This window comes from Bos indicus x Bos taurus, chromosome 4 (assembly GCF_003369695.1).
Source record: "Bos indicus x Bos taurus breed Angus x Brahman F1 hybrid chromosome 4, Bos_hybrid_MaternalHap_v2.0, whole genome shotgun sequence".
Classification (NCBI taxonomy): domain Eukaryota; kingdom Metazoa; phylum Chordata; class Mammalia; order Artiodactyla; family Bovidae; genus Bos; species Bos indicus x Bos taurus.
In genome coordinates this window covers 106,695,453-106,702,251 of record NC_040079.1, presented here as the reverse complement: position 1 = coordinate 106,702,251, position 6,799 = coordinate 106,695,453, and the positions used below count along the sequence as shown (strand labels likewise).

At 46.5% G+C, this 6,799-nt stretch overlaps 1 protein-coding gene across 9 annotated transcripts in view; it reads left to right on the top strand.

Annotated features, from left to right (window-relative positions):
- The first annotated feature begins 1,412 nt into the window (after positions 1-1,412).
- Positions 1,413-6,799, top strand: part of DYNC1I1 (dynein cytoplasmic 1 intermediate chain 1) — a 379,346-nt gene continuing 373,959 nt past the window's right edge. For 3 of the 9 annotated variants that reach the window (XM_027540116.1, XM_027540115.1, XM_027540109.1), the window contains exon 1: positions 1,415-1,509. The gene's annotated coding sequence lies outside the window, so the exon portion shown is untranslated. Of the gene's footprint in view, positions 1,510-1,673; positions 1,856-2,021; positions 2,112-6,799 lie in introns of those variants that run through there. The other 6 variants (XM_027540117.1, XM_027540110.1, XR_003510865.1 and 3 more) reach the window with 5 other exon arrangements.

Here is a 6,799-nt window from a genome sequence, read left to right as displayed (position 1 = left end):
TACCTTCAATTTTTTCTTAACTAAAGATACTCTAACTCTCTTTTTAAGACATATTTGTGCTTGCAATAATTTGCTAGGAAGGCAAAAATTGGATTAAGGAAAGCTGTTTTATATATAGGTCTGATATTTATTTTGCAAATACTGTAGTACTTGTCAATTAAGTAAATCATGAATATTTATTGAGCATCTGTTATTCATCAAACACTATTGTAGTGTTTGGAGATACTGCTGTGAATAAGATACAGTCCTAGCTCTCCACTCTCATTCTAATGTGTACAAAGACCCCACAGATATCTAAGAAACATAATGAAAAGCTTACGTAAAAATGGGGCCAAACCTGCATTGATTAGAATCCCAAACTCCATTTCTGAGTCTTAAAACTCGTCTGTTATGGATGGCAGCTTTGGGGGAGTCCAAGAATGGTTACTCAGATACTTATTCATTTTTTTTCCTTTTTCATGTGTTCTTTTTTTTTTTTTAATTGAAGTATAGTTGATATATATTTGCTACTGAACCAAACTTGGGTTTGCTTGCCTGCTCACAATAGAGCCAACCGACTGACACCTGGCTGTGATGGGGAAAGTGCAGCATTTATTCGAAGGCACCATACAAGGGGTCTGGGACAGCCAGTGCTCAAAAAGCCTGAAATCCACAATGGGGTCCAGCAGAGTAGTTTTAAAGGCAAGGTGAGGGAGGCAAGCCCCAGGGTAAGGTGATCAGCTTGTGCACAATTCTCTGATTGGTTAATGGTGAGGTAACAGGGCGTGTCAGGGGTTATCCTTAGGTTTAGGGGTTGTCCCTAGGCTCCAGCAGGTTTAGGGAGCTTCATGCTCTCCGTCTTTTGAATAGTTAACTAGTTAACATCTTCCACCTGGGGGTATTTTAAGTCTCTGTAAAAACTCAGGAAATGTGCATCAGATGCTGTTATCTAGGCACGCTCAGAGGAGCTAAAGCAGAGGATACGGGTGAAGGGTCTATCCCTGTGAAGGCCCCATTTGGTTCTGCTTGCTTACACATTATATGTTACAGGTGTACTATGCAGTGATTTCACAATGTTTAAAGGTATTTGCTATATTCTTGTCTTAACCTCCTACCCCTCTAATGCCTCTCCCACCCCTCCCACTGGTAACCACTAACTTATTCTCTGTATTTGTGATTCTGCTTCTTTTTTGTTATATTCAGTAGTTCCTTGTATTTTTTAAGATTCCAGATACAAGTGATTTGTCTTTATCTGACTTATTTCACTTAGCATATGCAGGGTATTTTGTTACCCAGAGGTTTAAAAGCTAAGACTTTATGAAACAATGTTGCCAAGCTGAATATGTGTTTCCTCTTCTGGGCAAAACTAAGACTAAATCTGTAAGTTTTAGGGTGTAGCAGATGGATCTGAGCTCTCTCTGTTTCTATTTAAATAACCTAAAGTAGTTCTCAGGGAGTGAAAGTTGTTCCATGTTGGCTGGCGGACAGGAGCGCCCCAAACACCGACGCTCTTCGATGGCAGCCTCGTAGGTGAGTCCTAGCGGTGCCCTAGGGGTCCCAGGTCCTTGGCCGCTCTGAACCTCTGGCCGGCGCCAGCAGCTCCCTGCGGGCCCGGGTGCGGAGGACCCTCCGGGGGGAGGAGCGCGGAGGGCGTGGGCCGGAGGCGGGGCGAGCCCTGCCTGGGTGCGCGCGGGGAGCTGTCAGTGTCACGCTCGGGAGCGGGAGGAAGTGCCGGGTGCCCGAGGAGCGCGAGCCGAGGGCCGGCGCAGCGTGAGACAGCACATCCTGCGCGCGCCCGGCCCGCCGCCCTCGGGAAACGCTCGGGCGCCGCCGCCGCCGCGCTCGCTAGCCCAGTGCCGCCGCCGCCCGCGTGCAGGTAAACGGGAGCGGGGCGGAGGGTCGCGCTCCCCGGACCGCCGCCCCCGGGGGTCCTCGGCTTTCGCAGCCGCCCGGCAGCGGTGCGGCGCTGCAGCCGCAGCCGGACCTTGGCCTCGTCCCCCTCCCCGGACTCCTGCGTGCTCCGCGGCGCCCGAAAGCGGCCAGAGCCTACCCCCACCCCTCCCCAACCCCCGCGGCAGCCCCGTGCTGCCGCTCTCCCGGCCGAGCGAGGAGGCGAGCGCAGAGGAGAAAGAGTGAGTCGTGGTGTCATCACCTTGTCGCCCACCTTGTGCCCTGGGAGGGGCGTCCCGGGGCGCCCCGCCTCGGTTTTTCTCCCGGGGAGCTGACGGCTAGCAGCAGTGAAATCCGCACCCCCCTGGGCCACCAGCTGACGGGGAGGGGGAGGCTGCAGAGGGAGGTAGGGCGGGATGCTGTTTTGAGTACATTTTCAGCTGTCTGCAAAGCTCTTAGATGCTGTTGCTACCCGCCAAGTGGAAGGAAGGGAATGCACTTCCAGCAAGGCATTAATGAAACACTCGCGCAAGAAGGTGCCCGTTTCTCTCATGGCTGCACACACAAAAAAAGTGTGGCTGGGGGATATGTTTTCGTAAACACCTTTGGGGCCGCGTGGCCCTCCTTCCCCCGCTCCCGCAGCGCTCTGGCCTTAAAAATCCGTGCGTCGTCATCGCAAGGGCAGTGATCCTGGCGGCACTGATGGGAACTGAGAGTGCGGGAGTCTCATGACTTATACCAAGGGTGAACAGAAACCCGGGATCAGGACAGGAAATTACTTAGGAAATTAAAGAACTCAACCAAATACAGGAGATGGAATATATTCGTTATCCTGGACTCTCCCACATCTAGGTAAGGGGCAGAACAAGTAGCCAGCCATTTTCTTGCCTGGAATGCCTCTCAATTGGGCTGTAGACTTGCTGTAGTTAAGGGTTGTGCAAAATTGCTTCCAAATATTCCAGATGAGCAGAAAATATTACTAACATTAAGGCATGGTAGCTGCAGAAGGCAGCATATGGCTAATATTAACAGAGAAAAGGGTGATTGCTTATGTACACATTTTCATCCTGGAAATGACAGAGAAATACGTTGCACAGTATTAGTAAATTTGAAATTTGCATTCGGTGCAAGTTGCAACCTGAGGGTACCAGTGGGAATGTGATTCATAATTCCTCTGATTATTTAGAATGCCAGATTTTCACCAAAAGTTTTGGCATGGAAGAAAATGGACCCAAACTCTGCTCTTCTGACTATGTTTCTTAGTAAAATAAAATCATACACTCCTGTCACCAAGTGATCATTTGTTCTCTTCGTAGGGACCAACTTCCCAATGTTTCTTGAGGTTTGAGGATCCAGTGCTCCAAGAGCCATGTCTTTTAAAAAATCTTCCAGCACCATGATTGGTATTTGTAAATAATGTGCAGGCTTTCTTCAGCCGGATCAGCTCTGGAGCAACTTCTTGGCCCAGGATATCTTCTCTCTCTTCCTTGTCTGGGGCATCAGGCACTGATGCACCTGCTTGCTCTCCTTGGACCTCAAGGTTGCTGAGCTTCTGCTCCTCGGTTCCCTGGAGGCAGAGGGATGGCTCAGCCTCTCCCAACACCCAGCCTTTCCTCCTCTCCTGCTGGAAATATGTCCTGAGGCTTTTGTGGTGTTACAGGTCTGTGTTGTTAAGAATAATCTCCACTAGGGATATGGGCAGAGAAAATAAATGTAACCCACAGGAAAATGGGGAAGAGCTCTTACAGCAGTGGTCCCCGGCCCCTTGTTTCTAATGAACTGAGATGGTAAGAGGAAGTCACCGGGTGTTTCTGTCACCACGTTTTATGTCTAAGAGAGGGCTCTATGAACCTTTTTTCCCCACCCCTCCTACTTCTTCAAACACTCCTTCCAGAGTCTGCATTTAATAAATGAGCCTTTCCCTTGTGTTGAGTCAAGCAGTTCTTGGAGATGAAGCCTGGGTGCTGCTCTGTTCACACTCAGAAAGTCATGTAGAACAGTCTGGTAAAATCCATGCCAAGTTTTTAAACCCAGCCACATCTCTTAGCACAGACAAGTGTGCACAGGCTTTATCAACAGTTACCTCAAAACAAAACAAAACAAAACAAAACAAAAAAAAAACGACTTTACTGGCAGTCCAGTGGTTAAGACTCTGTGCTTCCAATGCAGGGGGCCTTGGTTGGATCCCTGGTTGGGGAACAAGGATCCCACATGCCATGGGGCACAGCAAAAAAAAAAAAAACAACAACAACAAACCCAGTTACCTCAAGGGGCCATTCACTCTCCCAGATTGAGTGTATCACTTTGTCTATTACTTAATAGCATCAAATGTAAAGGTCACACTCATGCATTGCAAACTTAAGTATATTCTTATTCATTCTTTCACGTGCTTTGCGCCATCAAAGAAAACAAAAGTTGTTGATAATACTTTTATGTATAATAAAATAATACTGAGCATTTTAGCAGTGCTTAATACATTCCCTAAATGTATTGCCCTAAATGTATATCACTAAATATATTTAGTGTATTTAGTAAATGTGTTGAGTTAAATGTATTTCACTCCCCATATATTTACGAAAATGTATTGAGTACTTGACCAGGTATTGCATTTTAAACTACTTCTCATGTATGAACATATTTAATCCTCACACATCTGCTAAAGTAGATTTATTTGTAATTCTATTTGGCAGACAAGGGAACTAAGACACAAGGATGTCAAGTAACGTACTGAAAATTGCTCAGCTGAGAAGTTATAGAGCCAGGATTTGAACCTAGGCAGTCTGACTCTAGTCTTCTAGAGGACAGTTTATATTGGTTATTTTTTATATATTGAACTCCAGCTCTTCTGTTATCTCATTTTAATCCCTATATTAATCTTGTGAAGTAGACATTATTTGTGTTTTACAAATGATAAAACTGAGTTAAGTGAGTTGATACACAGCAGAGGTAGGATTCAAATCACTTCTGTTTGACTCTAAAACTAGAACTTATCCATTTTAGCCAGCATTCTCTGTGAGAAATAAAAAAGTTGAGCTTGTCTGTTCTTTTGGGTTTGTTGCCCATTTTCCCTGTGAGCCATTGCTATTTCTTTTACGCCTTAAGTGTAGCTGTGTTTTTTTGCCAAGCTATTGGTATGCCTCTTTGCCAGGCAGATGATAAGGCAAAACCAGCGCAGGACCATAGCTCTTTTCACGTCAGATAATTGCCTTTGCTCTGTCTCCTTAATGAAACTAGCTAATTCCCCATAATACTTTGTGGGTCTCAAATACCATATAAATAGTTGTTTCCTTGATCAGAGATCCCTTTTCCTAGCAATGTTTGCGTCTTCTACATGCCCTAGAAAATGTGAGAAAATAGTTGTTTTGGGAACTTTGTTGGGACAGAGAACTTCTGGAGCTCACTTCTTTTGAGAATTGACTAAAGTAAGTCCTACTGTCTTTCTTTGAAATTTATAAACCATTCCCTGGGTCCACATTAAAAAAAGGAGTCCTCTTGACTGGGAACTCTTCGTTGGTACCCCAGACTTGTTTCCTTTGCTTTTTCTCTGCAGGAACGCTGGCACCAGACTGTCAGTGTGAAGTTTGCATTGTAAGATAGACGCCGCTGCCCGGGTGCCACGTGTTTATAAAACATCTCCGAGTCTTTGTTTAGAGGGGGCTTCTGAGGCAGTCACCATGGAGGGCAGGCATATGAGTTTCCAGGTGGTCATTGAACCCAATATAATTGATGCAAAATTTTATGCATTTGTGCTAAAGGCAGTGTTCCAGGGAAAAGTGGGTATTTGTGACTAACAAGATTAAGAATTGCTGGTTCTAGTGCACTGTTTAGGAAGGGGGAGGAGTGGAGGCTATTCTGCTGAAGTGTGTTGGAAACAAGGCAAAACTATCCTGTCAGAGCCAGCCAAGAAGGAATGTTCTTGGCTCTCAGGACACTGCTGGCATTTCACTACAGAGGCATGCTAGAGTGCCCGCTGCAGGGGCAACACCCACCGATGCACGCTGCAACCAGGTGAGGGCTCCAGGGTCTCTCGCAGCCCTTGCCCTGCTTGCCACTCACTCAGCACTTCCCTTGCACATTCACAGTCCATCGACTCTTCCCAACTTCCTGTAAGGCTGGCATTTCTATCTTCACTTGGCAAACAAGGAATTGGGTGACTGGAAACATTAAGCCACTTGATCAAGGCCACAGCAGGCCAGTTAGTAGAAAGACTGGATTTCAAATGTAGGTTGGTCAGGTTCCAAAGCCAGTTCATCCTCTTCCCAACATAGTTCATTGTTTCTCTATGTGGGATACTAAGAAAGTACTATTTAAGGTAGCTTTTTACTGTGGCAGGACAGAGTTCCTCAAGAACACTCTCACATGCTGATAGGAAAAGCCTGGATGTGTTACTAGAGGGGAACAAGAGAATTAGACTCGGCAGGGCAGAGGATAAGCACATCTCCTTGAGGTGTGCGCATGCCCCAGGTGTTTGATTCTCAATATGGTGTCCAGGTATCTTGCTAAGCACCAAATGAATAACAGTCTCTGGCAAAGACAGCCCAGAGAGTGGATTGGTTGATTTTTCCCAGGCAGCTGCAAGACTTTGCATGTGCACTCCATCACTCAAGTTGTGTCCGACTCTTTGCAATGCTGTGGGCTATAGCCCACCAGGCTCCTCTGTCCACAGGATTCTCCAGGCAAGAATACTGGACTGGGTGGCCTTTTCCTACTCCAGGGAATCTTTCAGAACCCACAGATGGAACTCATGTCTCCTGAGTGTCTCCTGCATTGGCAGGTGGATTTGTTCTGGCTGAGCCACCTGGGAAGCCTAGCTGCGAGACTTTTTTTGTTGCAAAAATGAACTTACTTCAAACTTGAGTTGGAAGCAAAAGTGTTTGAAGCAGTGTAGTGTTCTGGGGCCTACATGATCTAGCAGCTTCGTTGTGATCTG